General features: G+C 34.5%; 1 protein-coding gene across 1 annotated transcript in view; it reads left to right on the top strand.

The window, feature by feature from the left end:
- Nucleotides 1–18,411, top strand: part of LRP1B (LDL receptor related protein 1B) — a 1,473,103-nt gene that overhangs the window by 1,412,722 nt on the left and 41,970 nt on the right. The gene's annotated exons all lie outside the window — the stretch shown is intronic.

Raw genomic sequence — 18,411 nt, 5'->3', positions numbered from 1 at the left:
AAATGATATGTCTTTTCAGATTAAAAGCTGTGACTTAAGAGTTATATAGTCAAAAATGATTAGTTGGAGATCAGAAATGGGTGTTATGCCATACTATTTAGAAGCATACTTACTTTATACAATTATATTTCAAATTCCAACAACATGTTTATAAAGTTAATTATGAATAATAAACTTTTATTTCTGTGTCATGTAACTTACACCTTTAGTGTAATTATGTTTCAGTAATTAACTTTTAGTAATTACAGTTAATAATTTTGGTAAGTATAACTAAAAAAAATTAAGAATGCTTAATTACTTTTGCTGGCATTATAGCAGCAACTTTCTTCTATGCCAGCTTCATTTGAGTTTGAGACAGTTCTAATCTCATAATACTCTTGAAACTGTGCATCACCTGTTACCTTGCCAAGTTTAGATGACTTCTTTTTCTACTTTCATGGCACATTAGCCCTACCAACAGGTATTTGCTCTTCTTTTTCCAACTTAAGGAAGAGTGCATATACAAAGTAATATGAAGGACTACAAAAAACAGCCTTAAAACTGCCTAACTGAAGGTTGAAAATAACCTGCTACACAAATAATGGTTAGTAACTGTTTAAAGAGGCATTTGTATTGAAATAAACTGAACATGCCCAGTGGAAGCCCTCAAAAAAGAAAAAAAAGCAAAGTTTTTCATGAATAGAAACCACCTATTATTGTGATTCTGTTGTACTTGGTGTTAAGTAAACTGAATGGATTCATAATTATCTACATACAGAGTTGGGTATAAGAAGACCATATAGTACATAAATCGTGCACAGACAGACACACAGATTGAAAAAAAATTTTTACTTGGGGCTTACCTCAAACCAAGCAAACTGTTTCTAGTTAAATGCATCTGCTAACATTATTTTTAAAATAATTATATCAAATGTAAATTTAAGAGTAGTTTTAAAACATCATCCTTTATATCAGATTTGGAATGTCAGCTGACATGTTTTGAAAAAATGTCATGAGTCAGGAATCTTTAAATACTTTAAATATAAGACAATTAAATAAGATTCCTATCTTATAGTTAATATGATAACCTTCATGTTTAAGTATTAAAGATTTCATCACTATAAACTGGTGTTGTTATTCTGTTTCAATCAAAACATAGAACCTCTTTTGGTAATTGGTAATTAATATTCTGCAAGAAAAAGTTTGTACTTATATTGATTATTGATAAAAATGGCAAATATCAGTATGGCAAACATCACCGGTTCTCATGGTAAGAAAAAAAATATTCTCCAAATTTTAAGCTTAGAGCTTCTGAGTCCCGGAATGCAATAAACCAAAGAAAGGAGGGAACATTTATAATTTATCCTATGAATATGTAACTCATTAAATAAAGAAGAGCATAACTTTGCTTAAATCAAGACAGTACATTCATAATTTTATTTATTTAGTTTCATTCTCATGTATGCAAAAATATAATTTTCATAAAGTTTGATTTTAATAAATGGATATATACTAAGATCCATTGTTTTCTAACAAATGAAGTAACACTAAAAAGAGCAAAGTAAAATAGAAAGGGGATCCCAGAGATAGCCAATAATTTCTCACAATATAGATGATTAATTATATGAAAATGAAATATTATTAGAAAAGCCCACTTATTGGGGATCGCACTAAAGATTCAGATACATCATAAGTATAGGATACTCTGAAAAATAGAAAGTTACTTGTTCCAGAATAGTATTAGAAAATCAATCCAACATTCAAGTAGCTAAATTTGAATTTTTAGATCTGCATTACCATTTGAAGATCCATGACTAAAACTGTGGTAATAATAACCTAATTTTCAGTTTGATAAAATAATTTGTACTTTATTAGTTTTAAGAACTCAGAAGAAAATCTGTATTGTAATGAACTGAGGGCAAGCTTTCCTTGCAAGTGAATGATATAATCAACATAGTGCTAGAACCAAAAAAATTGGTATGGATATGACCACATAATAAATGGCACCATGTTTAACTGACTACTTGAAAACTCAGGTCACTTTCATGAATCATTCTAGATCATGAATAACTGGAATTAAGCTAGAATTTTTCTACACCAGATATCAATGCTCCTTAATTTGAAAGGTAGTATAGGCTTCTGATCCTTTTAAGAATCTCCTGTCAAATAAAACAAATACATAAAACAGTTTGCATAAAATTTCAGTGGCTTTCTGGAACTTCATTGATTATACACTCTAAGTTCACTGGAATCTGTCAAGATGGAATCCAGATTTGAGGATGAAATATTAGGGTTTAGAGGTGATAATAAGGAATTAAAACATTCTTTCAGAATCATTTAAAATTGTACAAAGTAGACAATTGTGGACTAACAAATAATATTCTACAACTTTGGATTTTCATAATTATTTTCATTATCAAAGAGGAAACTCAGTTACATGATTTATAAAAACAATAATTATAATAATTTAACCATCTGCTTCTCAGAGTTGTGAATTTCAAGTTAGGTAATCTTTTAAAAAGTTTCTTTTAAGATTTACAATTAAATGCAAATACTTATATTTTAATAGATATTTTGAGTACCTATCATTTGTAATATATAATTAATGTGTATTCTAATATGTATTTTAGGTAATATATATTCAGGTAATATATAATTTGGATAATACAAAATTAATTTATTAATGTCTTAGCATTCATGTTTATGGACTGAGATTTTTTTAAACATAAATTCTGTAATGATCCATGAATTTAGAATGAAATTCTATATAGAGTTACATAAAGGAAATAGATCAGACATCAATTTCTATTATTGAAGAAAATAGTCTATCGAATAGGTATACATTTTTTCTCTAATTTTTTTTTAAGTTTTATTTGTTTGAATTTTATTTTCTTTATACAGCAGGTTCTTATTAGTTATCTATTTTAAACTTATTAGTGTATACATGTCAATCCCAGTCTCCCAATTCATCCCACCACCACCCCCACCCACCCAAGGCTTTCCCCCCTTGGTGTCCATACGTTTGTTCTCTACATCTGTGTCTCTATCTCTGCCTTGCAAACCAGTTCATCTGTACCATTTTTCTAGATTCCACATATATGTGTTAATATACGATACTTGTTTTTCTCTTTTTGACTTACTTCAGTCTGTATAACAGCCTCTAAGTTCATCCACGTCTCTACAAATGACCCAATTTCGTTTCTTTTTATGGCTGAGTAATATTCCACTGTATATATGGACCACATCTTTTTTGTCCATTCATCTATCAGTGGGCATTTAGGTTGCTTCCATGACCTGGCTATTGTAAATACTGTTGCGATGAACATTGGGAAGCATGAGTCTTTTTGAATTATGGTTTTCTCTGGGTATATGCCAAGTAGTGGGTATTGCTGGGTCATATGGTAATTCTATTTTTAGTTTTTTAAGGAACCTCCATATTGTTCTCCATAGTGGCTGTATCAATTTACATTCCCACCAACAGTGCAAGAGGGTTCCCTTTTCTCCACACCCTCTCCAGCATTCGTTGTTTGTAGATCTTCTGATGATGCCCATTCTAACCAGTGTGAGGTGATACCTCATTGTAGTTTTGATTTGCATTTCTCTAATAATTAGTGATGTTGAGCAGCTTTTCATGTGCCCCTTGGCCATCTGTATGTCTTCTTTGGAGAAATGTCTATTTAGGTCTTCTGTGCATTTTTTGATTGGGTTGTTTGTTTTTTTAATATTGAGCTGCATGAGCTGTTTATATATTTTGGAGATTAATCCTTTGTCCATTGATTTGTTTGCAAATATTTTCTCCTATTCTGAGGGTTGTCTTTTCCTCTTGTTTACGTTTTCCTTTCCTGTGCAAAAGCTTTTAAGTTTCATTAGGTCCCATTTGTTTATTTTTGTTTTTATTTCCATTTCTCTAGGAGGTGGGTCAAAAAAGATCTTGCTGTGATGTATGTCAAAGAGTGTTCTGCCTATGTTTCCTTTGTCATAGATAAGTTGACCAAAGTGCGTGAGTTTATCTCTGGGCTTTCTATCCTGTTCCATTGATCTGTATTTCTGTTTTTGTGCCAGTACCATATTGTCTTGATTACTGTAGCTGTGTAGTATAGTCTGAAGTCAGGGATTCTGATTCCTCCAGCTCCATTTTTTGTTCTCAAGGTTGCTTTGGCTCTTTGGGGTCTTTTGTGTCTCCATAAAAATTTTAAGATTTTTTGTTCTAGTTCTGTAAAAAATGCCATTGGTAATTTGATAGGGATTGCACTGAATCTGTAAATTGCTTTGGGTAGTATAATCATTTTCACAATATTGATTCTTCCAATCCAAGGACATGGTATCTCCCTCCATCTGTTTGTGTCACCTTTGAGGTTTTTCATCAGTGTCTTATAGTTTTCTGAGTACAGCTCTTTTACCTCCTTAGGTTGGTTTATTCCTAGGTATTTTATTCTTTCTGTTGCAGTGGTGAATGGGATTGTTTCCTTAATTTCTCTTTCTGATTTTTGGTTGTTAGTGTATAGGAATGCAAGAGATTTCTGTGCATTAATTTTGTATCCTGCAACTTTACCAAATTCATTGATTAGCTCTAGTAGTTTTCTGGTGGCATCTTTAGGATTCTCTATGTATAGTATCATGTCATCTGCAAAACAGTAACAGTTCTAATTCTTCTTTCCAATTTGTTTTCCTTTTATTTCTTTTTCTTCTCGGACGGCCATGGCTAGGACTTCCAAAACTATGTTGAATAATACTGGCAAGAGTGGACATCCTTGTCTTATTCCTGATCTTAGAGGAAATGCTTTCAGATTTTCACCATTGAGTATGAAGCTTCCTGTGGGTTTGTCATATGTGGCCTTTTTTATGTTGAGGTAGGTTCCCTCTATGCCCACTTTCTGGAGAGTTTTTATCATAAATGGGTGTTGAATTTTGTCAAAAGCTTTTTCTGCATCTGTTGAGATGATCATATGGTTTTTATTCTTCAGTTTGTTAATGTGGTTTATCACATTGATTGATTTGCATATGCTGAAGAATCCTTGCATCCCTGGGATAAATCCCACTTGACGATGGTGTATGGTCCTTTTAATGTGTTATTGAATTCTGTTTGCTAGTATTTTGTTGAGGATTTTTGCATCTATATTCATCAGTGATATTGGTCTGTAATTTTCTTTTTTCGTAGTATCTTTGTCTGGTTTTGATATCAGGGTGATGGTGGCCTCATAGAATGAGTTTAGGAGTGTTCCTTCCTCTGCAGTTTTTTAGAAGAGTTTGTGAAAGATGGGTGTTAGCTCTTCTATAACTGTTTGATAGAATTCACCTGTGAAGCCATCTGGTCCTAGACTTCTCTTTGTTGGAGAATTTTTAATCACAGTTTCAATTTCATTACTTGTGATTAGCCTGTTTACATTTTTTATTTCTTCTGGTTCAGTCTTGGAAGGTTATACCTTTCTAAGAATTTGTCCATTTCTTCCAGGTTGTCCATGTTATTGGTGTAGAGTTGCTTGTAGTAGTCTCCTAGGATGCTTTGTATTTCTGCGGTGTCTGTTGTAACTTCTCCTTTTTCATTTCTAATTTTATTGATTTGAGTCCTTTCCCTCTTTTTCCTGGTGAGTCTGGCTAATGGTTTATCAATTTTGTTTACCTTCTCAAAGAACCGGCTTTCTGTTTTATTGATCTTTGCTATTGTTTTCTTTGTTTCTACTTCATTTATTTCTGCTCTGATCTTTGTGATTTCTTTCCTTCTACTAACTTTGGGTTTTGTTTGTTCTTCTTTCTCTAGTTCCTTTAGGTGTAAGGTTAGATTGTTTATTTGAGATTTTTCTTATTTCTTTAGGTAGGATTGTATTGCTATAAACTTCCCTCTTAGAACGGTGTTTGCTACATCCCATAGATTTTGGATTGTTGTGTTTTTGTTGTCATTTGTCTCTATGTATTTTTTTATTTCCTCATTGATTTCTTCAGTGATCTCTTGGTTATTTAGTAACGTATGGTTTAGCCTCCATGTGTTTGTGTTTTTTATGTTTTATTCCCTATAATTCATTTCTAATCTCATAGCGTTGTGGTCATAAAAGATGCTTGATATGATTTCAATTTTCTTAAATTTACTGAGGCTTGATTTGTGACCCAAGATGTGATCTGTCCTGGAGAATGTTCTGTGTGCACTTGAGAAGAAAGTGTAATCTGCTGTTTTTGGATGGAATGTCCTATAAATATCAATTAAATCTATCTGGTCTATTGTGTCATTTAAAGTATGCATTTCCTTATTAATATTCTGTCTGGATGATCTGTCCATTGGTGTCAGTGAGGTGTTAAAGTCCCTCACTTTTATTGTGTTACTGTTGATTTCCTCTTTTATAGCTGTTAGCATTCGCCTTATGTATTACAGTGCTCCTATGTTGGGTGAAAATATATTTATAATTGTTATATCATCTTCTTGGATTCATCCCTTGATCATTTTGTAGTGCACTTCCTTGTCTCTTGTAACATTCTTTATTTTAAAGTCTATTTTATCTGATATGAGTATTGCTACTCCAGCTTTCTTTTGATTTCCATTTGCATGGAGTATCTTTTTCCATCCCCTCACTTTCAGTCTGTATGTGTCCCTAAGTCTGAAGTGGGTCTCTTGTAGACAGTATTTATATGGGTCTTGTTTTTGTGTCCATTCAGCGAGCCTGTGTCTTTTGGCTGGAGTATTTAATCCATTCACATTTAAGGTGATTATCAATATGTATGCTCATATTACCATTATCTTAAGTGTTGTGTGTTTGTTTTGTAGGTCCTTTTCTTCTCTTGCGTTTCAAACTTGGAGAAGTTCCTTTAGCATTTGTTGTAGAGCTGCTCTGGTGGTGCTGAATTCTCTTAGCTTTTGCTTGTCTATAAAGCTTTTGATTTCTTCGCCAAATCTGAATTTGATTCTTGCCAGATAGAGTAATAATGGAGTAGTTTTTTCCCTTTCATCACTTTAAGTATATCATGCCACTCCCTTCTGGCTTGTAGAGTTTCTGCTGAGAAATCAGCTGTTAACCTTCTGGAAGTTCCCTTGTATGTTATTTGTCATTTTTCCCTTGTTGCTTTTAATAATTTGTGTTTGTTTTTAATTTTTGTCAAACTTGATTACTATGTATTTCAGCATGTTCTTCCTTGTTTTTATCCTGCCTGGTACTCTCTATGCTTCCTGGATTTGGTTGTCTCTTTCCTTTCCCATGTTAGGGAAGTTTCCAACTATTATCTCCTCAGTTTTTTTCTCGGGTCCTTTCTCTCTCTCTTCTCCTTCTGGGACCCATATAATGCGAATTTTGGTGCATTTAATGTTGTCCTGGTGGTCTCTTAGTCTGTCTTCATTTCTTTTCATTCTCTTTTCTTTGTTCTGTTTTGCAGCAGTGAATTCCACCATTCTGTCTTCCAGGTCACTTATCCATTCTTCTGCCTCAGTTATTCTGCTATTGATTCCTTTTCGTATATTTTTCATTTCAGTTATTTTATTGCTCATCTCTGTTTGGTCTTTAAATTCTTTAGGTCTTTGTTAAACATTTCTTGCATCTTCTGATCTTTGCCTCCATTCTTTTTCCAAGGTCCTGGATCATCTTCACTCTCATTATTCTGAATTATTTTTCTGGAAGTTTGCCTATCTCCACTTCATTTAGTCATTTTTCTGGAGTTTTTTCTTGTTTCTTCATCTGGTACATAGTCCTCTGCCTTTTCATTTTCTCTCTCTTTCTGTGAATGTGGTTTTCGTTCCACAGGCTTCAGGATTGTGGTCCTTCTTGCTTCTGCTGTTTGCCCTCTGGTGGATGAGGCTATCTAAGAGGCTTGTGCAAGCTTCCTGATGGGAGGGACTGGTGGTGGATAGAGCTGGGTGTTATTCTGGTGGGTAGAGCTCAGTAAAACTTTTAATCTGCTTGTCTCCTAATGGGTGGGGCTGGGTTGGTTGTTTGGCATGAGACAACCCATCACTGGAGCCTTCCTGGCTCCTTGGTGGGGCCAATGATGGACTCCAGGAGGGCTCACACCAAGGAGCACTTCACAGAATTTCTGCTGTCAGTGTCCTTGTCCCAATGGTAATCCACAGCCACCCCCTGCCTCTGCAGGAGACCCTCCAACACTAGCAGGTAGGTCTGGTTCAGTCTCCTATGGGGTCACTGCTCCTTCTCCTGCATCCCAATGTGCACACTACTTTGTGTTTGCCCTCCAAGAGTGGAGTCTCTGCCTCCCCCACTCCTGTCGAAATCCTACAATCAAATCCCTCTAGCCTTCAAAGTCTGTTTCTCTGGGAATTCCTTCTCCCATTGCTGGACCCCCAGGTTGGGAAGCCTGACGTGGGGCTCAGAACCTTCACTCCAGTGGGTGGACTTCTGTGGTATAAGTGTTCTCCAGTTTGTGAGTCACCCACCCAGTGGTTATGGGATTTGATTTAATTGTGATTGTGCTCTTCCTACCGTCTCATTGCGGCTTCTCCTTTTCTTTGGATGTGGGGTATCCTTTTTGGTGAATTCCAGTGTCTTCCTGTTGGTATTTGTTCAGCAGTCAGTTGTGATTCCAGTGCTCTCATAAGAGGGAGTGAGAGCACGTCCTTCTACTCTGCCATCTTGAACTAGTCTCCTAGGTTTACTTTCATACATAGGTTAGGCTATGACTACAAAATGAAACCTATTGGAAGCTGAAAAGTTTAGTCTACATCTATGGAATGCCCATTTCTGGGAAAATGGTAGGTCACATCTTTCATTCACCTGGTGGTCTGGAGTATCTGGTAGTTGTTTCATTGATCCAGCAGCTGAATGTCTATTTTATGTAGGCACTAGTTATCCAAGAGCCCTTTTTCTGAGACTGGATGGCATCTATCTTTGCTTCTCATCTGAATTTCCTCTTTCATCTCCCACCTTCCTCCCCCCAACTGTAACACACATACATATCTTGGCAAACTTCAGTTTCCGGAGTAAGTAAAATTAACCTTGATAGATCTCATATTTACATAAATTTGTAACTGCCTTTGGAGTTTTAAAACTAAAAAATCTACAGTATGACGCTTGTTCTCTGCCTTTTGAAGTGCCCTGCTTTCCAAGGGGCAGTGCTCATTCATTAATTCAACAAATATAAATAGTGCATCTAATGTGTGACAGCCACTGAGGCTTGAGAATTAGTCATGAATAAAACAGAAAACTGCTCTCATGGTACACTTTAGTATTTATAAAAAATATGCAAACAAACATATTAAGTGTCTGGTGGTGAGAAATGAGATGATGAAAAATAAAGCAGGGTAAATTAAGAACCTAATACAGTCTGAATGAAGAAAAGAGTCAGGGGGCTATAGAAACTAAAACACATTAGTTACTATATCAGAAGTGTATTGCTACAGTATCTTTTTGTAAGCTAGGTATGTAAAAGAGTAATGAGTTAATATCATCACCTTAAGGTTGAAACAATTTACAAGAATGTCTTCAAAGAACAATAATCTTTATAAATGAAAAGTATACTGGATTAAATTGTTTATTGATTAATTGCAGTAATTCAATGCCTAGTTCTTATCATGTTAAAGTATAATACTACTAATTAAAGTGATTTTCTATAACCTTTGAATTACTGTGAAAGTAAAGTAGAAAGCTGATTTTTATATATGAATAATCTGTTTTATGCCTACACATCTAGCCTAAAGGAAACTTGCACATTTGACCAGGGGATATCTTTTATAATTTGCTACATATTACTCTGTCAGGTGACCTTTTCAAGATGACTTTCTCAATATTTTAGGGAACTCTCATTAAATAGTAATCACTTATCACACCAGTGTAAAAACCCCTCTCTATATATCTGTATAGATATTGATATATGGATATAAAGAAACATATATTATGTATTTTGCAAGGTAACATATTGAAGGAAAAGTAGGAGGAAGTTACATCTAATTATATCAGAAATCATTACTTTAACATTTAGTTTTGAAGTGAGTAGCTTGGAAGAAAGAAAGGATGAAAAGTTGGAATGGAGAAGAGATAGAGAAAGAAGGAGAAAAAATATGTATATAGGAACTGCATGGGTTTGTCTACGATGGCCATGTCTTCTCCCAGTATGAGGTAAGATATTCCCTGCCCTCTCGTTAGGCTACAACATGATGACAATAACTTTCTTAATGATACTCCCATCTGAGATGATCTTTTCCATGATCGATTCCAAGCATTGTTCACCTCTCATTTGTCCATGAAATTCTTTCTAGTTTTCTACAAATGAGTTATTAATTAATTTGTGCTCTGAATTGTCTTAAAGAAATAGTTCTTAACTAAAATATTTTATTGGTCTTAATTTTTTTCAGTTGTGTTAGCCCTGAGGTTCTATCAAATTATAGGCACCCTGAGGGTAAGGGCAATATTAACACTATAGATACTATTAACATAGTAGATGTTAATAAATTTTATTAGGCTGAAATGAATTGAACTCTAGTACCATTCAATGTCCTGATAAAGAAATTAGGGCCTAAACATGGTAAATGCTTTGTTTATGGTGAGAGAGTTACTACATATATGTGTGTGCTTCATTCTTATTCTGCGTTTAAGCCATCATATGCTTATTCACTTGTATGGTTTTAAGTTAGCCTCATCTGGTAATTGTATTTAGCTGTCATCTGCAAGTGAACTTGCTTTCAAGTCTCAGATGACTCTCTACCACTTTATACTTACTTGCTAAAAGCTTTTATAGCTGGATTGCTTTAAAAATAGAGGAATACTCAACCCAGAACATCCTTTATAAACAAAAGTTATGTAGGTTTCTCTGATATTTGAAAAAAACATTGCCATGATAGTTTTATGAGTTAATTTTGACTATTGCTAAAATTACTGATGCCATCATTGTTAATATACATTTTGAAACAGCAGCCTGTTGAGAATTTAAATGCTGGTACTTTTAAAATCCCACCCCATATGTCTCACTCAAATGAAAATTTTATTAAATTGGCTTTCTGAATCTTACATTTTCCTTTTACCTGGATACTCCGAGATGGCAGTGTTTGCTCAGAATAGATCTCACTCTAAATTTTTGCAGTTTTCTCTATAAAATATTTGGGATATATTTCAATTTTTAGTAATAAATTAGAAAATGCTAATTTTCTTAAACATGCTTTTCTGATGAAAATTTATCAGCTCTAATCAGAGTTTTGCACACATCTTTCCCTAGTGAGTATTTAATTGGCATACCTGGATTCAGTGTTTGCCTACTTTATTAAACTTAGTTCTGAAAACAGAAGATATATTTAGGACTATGCAATAAGTTTAATTATTAAAATATCTTAGGCTGTGTGAAACATTGGAGGAATGTGAAAAAGAATACATTCTAATATTTCTTAAATTTGTTTTTATTTTTTAATATAATCCTTTAAAGACAGCAATCATAAAATTCTAGGCAAATTATACAAGTTACTTTATCTCTTTGCCTCCTAAACCATGATAAATGAAAAACTGACTCCAGAGAAGAAAGGCTGCCATCACTTTTGTTAACATTTTTAAGGATCTAAAAGCTTTTCCAGAAAACCTTCTAAATGTTTTCATCTTAAATGATGTGTCAGCAAATGGTGACACTCAGGAATGTCGTACTTTGAGATTTCTTGGCTGTTATTTTGGTTTCCTATTTGTCCAGAGTGACTCAGAGCTGATCCTACCTGATATTGAATATATCATGTGTGTGGTTATGTGTTCCCTTCAAGTAAGAGAGTCCAGTGCTATAAGCCAATTACTAGTGGCTAGAGAGGCCAATGTTCAACTTGGGTTGGGATGGAATGCTGAGAATGGCACATGAAAAATGAATGTTTCGATGAGATATAGGAGCACAGATTGAGTTCCTGAGCTCTAATTTTGCTGGTCTGTATGACATCAGGCAAACTCTTCTGGGTCTGTTGCTCTTGCTACTGCAGGGTCCATTAGCATTCTGACTGGTGGTTAGACCTTCAGATATCTATATAGATGGAGGCCCATTCAATTTTAGACACACATAAGGAAAAAAGAACACCAAAGTATTCCAAATTACTTTCTGGATTTTTTTTTTTCTTGAGTGTGAGTAATTGAATAATAAAAATAAGAGTTTATTCTCTAGAGTTTGACTTATTGGGGTTTGAATTTCAGTCTTCTCACTTTTTCTTGTGTCATCATTGGCAAGTTGCATAACCTCTCTGTGCCTCAGAGTAATCACCTATAAAATGAGGGTAATACCATGTAATGCTGAGACTAAAGCCAACACATGTGCCTGGCATGTAGAAGACAGCTAAAAACAAGTGTTTATTATCATCATAATCATCATTTTACTCAAAACAGGCTCTCATTGGCCTTTTTGGTATTAAGGATATTGTTGAGGATGGATGGGTGAGCAGGGAATCATGACATAATCTCAGGTGTGTTTAGTAATACTGACTCTGTTCAAAGATGACAAAAGGGCATCTTGGAGAAGTTAAGTAATTCAGATGAGGTTACATTGTTAGTCAGAGGAAGGGCTGAATTAAACCTCCAAGTCCCTCATATTCTGGCCAATGATTTTGTTTTTTCTTTCTTTTTATTATGTCACCCTAGTATAAGTATTCATCAAAAGTTTATAAAACACCATGTTGGCTCTTCTGGAAATTCTTCTGCCTTTTATACATATGTGGAAGCAGCTATAAACATCCCGGCAGGGAGAACATTAGCAAAATTCCTAGAAACTACTACTCCTGAGACTAATAACAGTGAAGGTGGAGTATGAATTGCACTGAAATTGGAGCTCAGTTATAAAATGCCTGGGGGTATGTGCTGTGGGTTTACCTAGTCTTTGTGAAAGTAATACCATCCTACTTTTAATTTATTGGTGTGTTTGTGTGTGTGTGTGTGTGTGTGTTCCTAAATTATCAAATGCTTATTTAAATTAGAAATCTTAAAGCCAATTCACATAGCATTTTTTAATTTTTTTTCACATTTTTTTAAAGGCCAGGTCAAAATTCAGTGAAGTAGGACAATTGATGTACATACATGTGATTGCATAATTTAGTCTCCCCTGTATAACCACTCTGTATTACCAATTAAGTACTCTCCAGGTTACTCATTATTCTTACTGTCTTCAGCTCCTGTTTAGGTAGTATATTTTGGTTTGGTTTTCTTCTCTTTAAATAAATTTCACACTTCACAAACTATTACAATGTGAATAGCCCAGTTGCAAATATGAGTTAATAGCTAAATGGTCTTGGCAATTACTTTTCAATAGAAAGAAATATTTGGGAAAGAAGTTAAATGCAGCTAGAGATTTTATAGGCATCTGGCTCCTGATGAATATTCATAAACCTGTATATATACCCATACATGTACATATTTTTATGTGGTCTATTAAGATACTGTAAAAAATATTAAAGGAAGAAGTATCTCCTTGTATTTCTGGTTACTTGAAAAGAGAAAGAGAGAAAGAGAAAAAGAGACAGTGCAATAATGATCTGCCTTGAAAATTACTCCGCTTCTGTTGCAGAAAATAGCCATTCACTTATTCTCCAGTTACTAGCTACTTAATTACCATGTGAATACTCTGTAATTACATATCCATCATTGTCCTTTAGATTACATGATTGTGTTTGGTGCTGCTATGCAGTTCTTAGTGTAATTACCCTACACAGGTTATAACAATTTTTATATTGTGAATATAAAATGTTATTATATAATTTCATGGTAATCTCTACTTTCTTAGCACAAATTAATTGCATTTCATTATTGCTCCTTCTTACCATATACAGAAATCTCAATTATTATGCCATTCAGGTCAGTAAAATGCTCAAAACTTATGAGCTAGAATGTTCCAAAGGAAGGAAGATTTCGTTGGTAGTAATATATGTAGGCTCTTGCCACAGTGGACATTATTCAGATCAGTTTTAATTGCTTTTTTCTTCTTGTTTTAACCTTTTAATTGGCTTATCAGCTCTCTAGAGCTGGTGTCCTGTCTTGTATTTCTGAACTCTTCTCACAGCTCCCAGTATACAATTAGACACATGCATGTCCTCAGCAAATAATTACACATCCACTACTTCCATTTTATCATCATGGTGTTTAAAATTAGATCAACTATATTGTTCCACCTGCTTTTCTTTCCATAAATTCCAGACTGTTGCTGTTGAACACTTACTGGCCAATCTGACTAGCCTCTCTTATCTTCAGCCTTCAATCTTCAATTCCTTCCCTATTTCATCCTCTCTACCAAAATGTCTCATCACCTGTATTTTCTTCTAACTTTTCTTCTTTTTTTTAACTTTCTCTCAGTTCCAATAATTATTAAGCTAAATTTAAAATTTGAGGGGAAAAAGATGATTGTGTTGGGGAAAGTGCATGTATGTGTGTGTCTGTGTGTCAGAAAATAGAAGATCCCTTTGTGGTACACCTTGGTATTAACCAACCACCAACATTCCTAACTCTTTTATTCTTTGGGAGGAATTAAGTTTTTTATTTAGATTTGTCTACTGCTTCATAATCGGTAACATTTCACTTAGTCAAAACTGAAATATGAAAAAAAGCAGAAGGTTATGAAACTTCTGCAAAGATAATTTCACATAAATAATTGATAAAGTGATAAATGAGTCATTAATAAAAATACCAATATATTTTAGTTAAGAACATGCATATCTATCTTATAGAAAGATTACCTTCAAAATGGTTTTAAAGCATTTTTTGATGCTTAAAGTGGTAAGCTGTGTAGGATAACTATTTTCAGTGCTCTAGGATAAAAAAATTGTTCTTCCAGTTATGGTTAGACTTCTGTCTGTTTCTGAGCTTATCAAGAAAGACTCCTTAGAACCAAAGTGAATAATTGCATACCATAGGAGCCTTCTCATATAATATTCTTCTTCATACTTTGCTAAATTTCTGCTGAATTGGGAAGTGCTAATGAAGTATTCCTTTTATTAAATAAATAACTGAAGAGATAGTTAGAATTTAAATATGAGTATGTAGTAATTATTTGAGAGTGTATAGAGAGGAGACACTGATAAAAATACAGCATATATTTATACAAATTTTACATAGATGCTTGTAATTCATAATGGATTATAGCTGAAAAGAGAATGAGAGAAAAATAAGGTAGCATTCCTATGACTTACTATATATTCCTGTCATGATATTGAGACAATTGCAGAGAACATGAACTCTGGCTGAGTCAATCAATTTGCAAATAGTACCATCAGATGTTTCAAACTTTTTCCTGGACTTGCATATAGTATGTGATATGATTAAACTTGAAATATCAGAGAGCTTTTGAAGGAGTTATTTCGATTTACAAATATCCAGTGATTATATGATAGATTAAATACGAGACGCTGAAGTCCCCTATCAAGTAAGATCTACCTTCTCCTGTGTTCAGAAATCTTGGAGTTGGAATTGAATAAATAGGGAAAGCTTTAAGAGGAGAAAGAAAGAAGGAAAGAGAGAGAGAGGGAGGGAGAGAGGGAGGGAATATATATTAAAAGTGTTGGGCCCAAGAATCCTAACAGTGATGCAGAAAACAATCCAGCCAGACATATAATTCAGCATCCTCTACATGTTCCACATCTTAAGCCTAACAGTGGGAGATAGTCAGAAATTTTTCATAAATAGGCATTGGGAAGCCACTCTGACAGGGCTGGAGTATAGTGAGCAGCTCTCTGTCCCTAAGCTTCAATTTAGCATAAAGTGCTAAACATGTAAACTGGGAAGAATGAAATGTCTTCCATTTGAATATCTGTAGAGAAAGGGTTCTGAGGCTAAAATTATTTCAGGCTATTTTAGAGGGAAAATATGGCATGGCTTAACAGCATGCAATTTAGAATTATTTATTAAACTGTATATTCTAACATCTGTTTACTTCACAATTTTATATTAGCAAACATTTCTTTACATTCCTTAGGTTCCATTTTTAGGCCATGAGACCAGTCAATTGCAATTGAATAATGTGCATTTGACATGCTTCAAAAAATATTAAAAGCATTAAAGGGTGGAGGATTTCTTTTTTTTAAAAGCATCTTTATTGAAGCATAATTGCTTTACAATGGTGTGTTAGTTTCTGCTTTATAACAAAACAAATCAGCTATACATATACATATATCCCTGTATCTCCTCCCTCTTGCGTCTCCCTCCGACCCTCCCTATCCCATCCCTCTAGGTGTTCACAAAGCACCGAGCTGATCTCCCTGTGCTTTGCGGCTGCTTCCCACTAGCTATCTATTTTACGTTTGGTAGTGTATATATATGTCCATTCCTCTCTCTCACTTTGTCCCAGCTTACTCTTCCCCCGTCTCGTGTCAAGTCCAATCTCTACGTCTGCATCTTTATTCCTGTCCTGCCCCTAGGTTCTGCAGAACCTTTTTTTTTTTTTTTTTTTAGATTCCATATATATGTATTAGCATACAGTATTTGTTTTTCTCCTTCTGACTTACTTCACTCTGTATGACAGACTCTAGGTTCACTACAAATAACTCAATTTCGTTTCTTTTTATGGCTGAGTAATATCCCATTGTATATATGTGCCACATCTTCTTTATCCATTCATCTGTCAATGGACACTTAGTTGCTTCCATGTCCTGGCTATTGTAAATAGAGCTGTAATGAACATTGTTGTACATGACTCTTTTTGAATTATGGTTTTCTCAGGGTATATGCCCAGGAATGGGATTGCTGGGTCATATGGTAGTTCTATTTTCATTTTTTTAAGGAACTTTCATACTGTTCTCCATAGTGGCTGTATCAATTTACATTCCCACCAACAATGCAAGAGGGTTCTCTTTTCTTCACACTCTCTCCAGCATTTATTATTTGTAGATTTTTTTGATGATGACCATTCTGACTAGTGTGAGGTGATACCTCATTGTAGTTTTGATTTGCATTTCTCTAATGATTAGTGATATTGAGCATCCTTTCATATGTTTGTTGGCAATCTGTATTTGCAGATGACATGATACTATACATAGAGAAACCTAAAGATGCTACCAGAAAACTACTACAGCTAATCAATGAATTTGGTAAAGTAGCAGGACACAAAATCAATGCACAGAAATCTCTTGCATTCCTATACACTAATGATGAAAAATCTGAAAGAGAAATTAAGGAAACACTCCCATTTACCATTGCAACAAAAAGAATAAAATACCTAGGAATAAACCTACCTAAGGAGACAAAAGACCTGTATGCAGAAAACTGTAAGACACTGATGAAAGAAATTAAAGATGATACAAACAGATGGAGAGATATTCCATGTTCTTGGATTGGAAGAATCAACACAGTGAAAATGACTATACTACCCAAAGCAATCTACAGATTCAATGCAATCCCTATCAAACTACCAATGGCATTTTTCACAGAACTAGAACAAAAAATTTCACAATTTGTATGGAAACACGAAGACCCCGAATAGCCAAAGCAATCTTGAGAAAGAAAAATGGAGCTGGAGGAATCAGGCTCCCAGACTTCAGACTATACTACAAAGCTACAGTAATCAAGACAGTATGGTACTGGCACAAAAACAGAAAGATCAATGGAACAGGATAGAAAGCCCAGAGATAAACCCACGCACACATGGACACCTTATCTTTGATAAAGGTGGCAGGAATGTACAGTGGAGAAAAGACAGCCTCTTCAATAAGTGGTGCTGGGAAAAATGGACAGCTACATGTAAAAGAATGAAATTAGAACACTCCCTAACCCCATACACAAAAATAAGCTCAAAATGGATTAAGGACCTAAATGTAAGGCCAGACACTATCAAACTCTTAGAGGAAAACATAGGCAGAACCGTCTTTGACATATATCATATCAAGATCCTTTTTGACACATCTCCCAAAGAAATGGAAATTAAAACAAAAATAAACAAATGGGACCTAATGAAACTTAAAAGCTTTCGCACAGCAAAGGAAACCATAAACAAGATGAAAAGACAACCCTCAGAATTGGAGAAAATATTTGCAAATGAAGCAACTGACAAAGGATTAATCTCCAAAATTTACAAGCAGCTCATGCAGCTCAGTATCAAAGCAAACAACCCAATCCATAAGTGGACAGAAGACCTAAATAGACATTTCTCCAGAGAATTTCCTTTTAAGCATAAAAAGTGGACCATGAATTCCTTTAAAAAGTATCATGTGTAAAGAGAAAAGCTATTAGCCTGTTTAGCAAATTAAGCAGAATTTATAAAATATTCTCATTGTAGCTTACATGCCATTACATTAAAAAATCTTTCTATGGAAAAATAATATACATAGAAATGTTTAAAATCACAGGTATACAGTTCAGTAATTTATCCCCAGCTGTACATACTAGTGTAAACCAACATTCAGGTCAGGAATAAACATTATCATTACCTCAGATGCCCCCTGGTGTTCTTCATCACTATCCCTTTCCTCCTCCTCAAAAATAACTCTTTTTTTTTTTTTTGCGGTACATGGCCTCTCACTGTTGTGGCCTCTCCCGTTGCAGAGCACAGGCTCTGGATGCACAGGCTCAGTGGTCG

Source organism: Phocoena phocoena, chromosome 7 (assembly GCF_963924675.1).
Source record: "Phocoena phocoena chromosome 7, mPhoPho1.1, whole genome shotgun sequence".
In the NCBI taxonomy this organism is placed as follows: domain Eukaryota; kingdom Metazoa; phylum Chordata; class Mammalia; order Artiodactyla; family Phocoenidae; genus Phocoena; species Phocoena phocoena.
This window is presented reverse-complemented; position numbering and strand designations above follow the sequence as displayed.